A 4086-nucleotide genomic window follows, 5' to 3' on the forward strand; every position below is an offset into this window, starting at 1 on the left:
TGTTTATAAATCAAAACAAAATTCAATCATTAAAAGATAAAACTAACTTTAAGTATTCATTTGAATTATGCAAAACATATTGGTGATGAAAATGGTCAATTAACCATCCCCTACATTTAAATTAAGCAACCCGCCTAAACCATGAATTCTGTTTGCAGAATTCATGAAGCCATCCAACACTCCATTTTTCTAATCAACCCATTATCAATTATCAATCCAAAAACTACATGTAACATCACCAATACAACCTTAGACATCAAACACCAAGAATCCATCAAGAATGTTAACTGCCGAATCTTATTCATCCCGAGCACGAAGAACAATTATGGAACAATGGATTGATACTCATTGAAGGCTTAAACTAACAACAACCCAAGAGATTCATAACCATTAACAAGCAAAATCATGGCCAAAAGAAAAAGAATAAATCGGAAGCAACCATTTATCTCAAGAACAGTTAAAGCATTTCTAAAACGGAAACCGTACGGCAAATGGAACGAGATCGATAGCGTACCTGTCACGACCCATTTTCATGAATCGTGACCGGCGCTAGGGTATGGGTATGGTTGTACCAAAACCCGTAGCAAGCCTTGCGGATAACAACTTAATTATATTTAAAACAATAAACCTGCAGAAAATCACATGCTCGGGGGCAGCCGAGACTTCAGCCTAATCTAGCAGTACATATAAACAGCATATATTTGAAGTACGCTTATCTCAAATAATGTCAATAGCATGGCAAACCATAAACACTGTAATCATGCCATAGCTGATAATATAATGGATGGACCAATCCAACAATCAATAGTCTAAATTATAAACGTATAAGACTAAGACATAAATACTGATACTACTACTGCGGTCTAAGAGTTCAAAAACAGTTTGACTCATTTATTCTGAAATAAAATAAAGAACCTCCGCGAATGAAGAAACGGAGATCGACCAAAGCTCAAATCATAAACCTGGAAAATTTGGGAAAGCAACGGGGTCAGATTTACTGAGTAGAGTTTATATAACCATTTACATTTATTAAGTTAAAAACCTTTAAAACGTTTAATAAAACATTTTCATTATGGATTATCAATGAAACCCTAAACCACAATTCTAAATCCATTGTCGTGTCGGTGAGACATATCTCAATAACCGATCCCCGACTATCACTTAATAAATAGTGAGCCCATGAGACGTATCTTCCACCGGTGCCCTCACTAAGGTGAGACGTATCTCAAACCTACCTCAATACCATAATCATTACCGGTGCGCACGCAGTCCCGATGATGCCCATCGAGTAGCACGTTCCAAATCAAATCCACAATGCCGAAAACAGTTCAAAAGCTGCTCATACATATATATATACAAAATAATACGTTTGCTTAATAAAGAGGTAAATAGAGATATAAACTCACTGCTTGCTAAATCCACGTGATCCTGACAAGCAATCTAACTCTGGTTCGCCTCTGAAGTACGAACAGTCGACGGGTCTAAATAAAATATTAAAATCATAATTAAAATCAGACCCTAACTCTAAAGAGTACTAGACACCACATAGGACTAGCACAACGCAAAACCAAGTCACATTTAATAAACACGTATATTAAATGCATTCCAAATATAACCCAAGTTATAAAATACAATCATATAAACATATTTAAAATGGTATATAAATTAATTTAAATAAATCCATATAAGTGAGTCAGCCGAGTTATCAAAACTACCAAGCTTCTTCCCACTTGTTGAGTGACCATAGTCTAACCCAAACGAACTTATTAATTTTATAAACCCGAGTTTATTAAATTAAAAATGCTTGATAAAACAATTATCTATATTAAATAGAATTTAATATCTTATAGTTCAAGTAACCCAAGTTACAACCCAAAAACTTAATTATTTAAAGTCTATAAACGTTTAGGGACTAAACTGCACTTTAGCCAATTAGGGACTAAATTGTACTTTAGCCAAATTGATATCCAAAATCAATATAATTACTTTTGTTTATAATTAAAACCAAATATAAATTTACTAATCAAAAATCCACTTAATAAGGTTGTAAAATAAGTTCAGGGGCTAAATTGTAATTTAGCCAATTAAACCAATTTTAAATTTGAATTTAATTATAATTACCCGAGTAATTATATTAGCTTAATTTATAAACACCCATCGTTAAAATATATCATTCATAACATATCTAAATTCAAAGTTATAATTAAACAATTTCAATGATAATAACTAAACGAACTCATTTGTATTAGTTGAAATAAATTGATAACCTTTATGGCTATTTAGCCATCACCACCATTTCAAAACAATGGAACCCGCCTAAGCCAAACTCCATTGCAGAAACTTACCAACTTCAAATATGAACATTTAAGTTTTCTAATTCAAAAATTCAACTTCTAAAACATAATCAATTAATCAAACTATACAATCAATCCATCTCATCAATCATAACCTAACAAAGTCTCAAAATCATAAACCATGTAACAGTGGCAAGACGAACAAGAAACACATCCATGGAGCCGAGATTCAAAACCATAAACACACAATCGAAACAAACGTTTTAATTTATTAACGACTAACATGCCGAGCTAATATTGATCACTGACATAACAAATTCATAGCCAAAGAACAGAGTAGGCATCGGCAGTAACATGTCAATCAAGAACAGTGAACAACAAACCCAAAACGATAAACTTGCGGCGATTGAAACGGGATTGATTACGTACCGTTTTGCAAAACCGAGATAGGGAATTGAAGAGGCGTGTGTCTACAATCTCATCGACGAAACGGGACTGGATTCGACCAAGAAACGAAGGAGAACGAATCAAAATACGGAAAGCCGTTCAAAAGAAAAAATCTGAGATTATGAAAAAGATTTACCGAAATTTTCTGTCAACTTCGGAAGGGATTACGGCTAACGATTCCTCAGCGAAAACAGAAAGGAATGATGGCTACGGGTTGTCTGATGTGTGGAGAATAGATTAGGGTTGAAAGTTTTTGATTTAGCTAGGTCGGAATAGGTTAGAACAAAGGACGAACATGCCCCCTCGCTAAGGTAAGTGAGTCTCGAACGAGAACAGCCTTTCAGGCCTATTTCTCGTTCGAGACTGGCCTGGTCTCGAACGAGACCAGGCCCAAATCATGATTCTCGTTCGAGAATCATCAGATTCTCGAACGAGAATTGAACAGCTGCTTTATTTTTTTTATTTTGATTTTTAAAAATTAAATGGTTGAACCACCACATCAACCCATCACAAACCAACTCGAACCGGACCATTAACTTCAAATTTTTAATTCAACGATCGGAAAAGTTGTCGGAAAAACGCTAAAAATTTACGGGGTATTACATTCTCCCCAACTAATTAAAATTTCGTCCTCGAATTTAACACGATAAGCAAATCACACCAGAATAACACGTAACACAAGTAAAAATCATAAAAATCACAGAAATTAAGATATCGTACCTCACGGAAAAAGAAAAGGATAGCGATTCCGCATATCCAACTCGGTCTCCCAAGTACACTCCTCTACAGAATGATTGCGCCAAAGAACTTTGACCATCGGAATCTCCTTGTTCCGCAATTTATGCACTTGCGTATCAACAATCTCAACTGGCTGTTCCTCATAGGACAGCTCCTGGTCAATCTCAACACTCTGAGGCACAATCACATGCGAAGGATCGGAAATACACTTCCTCAACATAGAAATGTGAAACACAGGATGTACTAACGACATGTCTGGCGGCAGAACCAGACGATATGCCACAGCTCCAATCCTCTCTGAAATCTCATAAGGACCGATGTACCTCGGTGCCAACTTTCCTTTGACACCAAAACGAACCACGCCTTTCATAGGCAAAACCCGAAGAAACACAAAGTCTCCCACCTGAAACTCGATGTCTTTTCTCTTCGGATCAGCATAACTCTTATGCCGACTAAAGGCTGTCTCCAACCTCCGTTTTATCAACGGTACCTTCTCTGAGGTAATCTGAATAATCTCAGCACCAGACAACTTCCGCTCACCGACCTCTTCCCAGCAGATAGGAGATCGACACTTGCGTCCGTACAGAGCCTCATAAGGTGCCATCTC

At 36.3% G+C, this 4086-nt stretch overlaps 1 long non-coding RNA gene across 1 annotated transcript; it reads right to left on the reverse strand.

The window, feature by feature from the left end:
- Window positions 1-925: 925 nt before the first annotated feature.
- Window positions 926-2744, reverse strand: LOC126669965 (uncharacterized). Its single transcript, XR_007638596.2, has 3 exons — window positions 2724-2744; window positions 1407-1481; window positions 926-962 (listed from the first exon to the last, which is right to left on the reverse strand). It is a non-coding gene; the product is annotated as an uncharacterized LOC126669965 (long non-coding RNA).
- Window positions 2745-4086: the final 1342 nt, after the last annotated feature.

This window comes from Mercurialis annua, linkage group LG2 (genome assembly GCF_937616625.2).
Source record: "Mercurialis annua linkage group LG2, ddMerAnnu1.2, whole genome shotgun sequence".
NCBI lineage: Eukaryota > Viridiplantae > Streptophyta > Magnoliopsida > Malpighiales > Euphorbiaceae > Mercurialis > Mercurialis annua.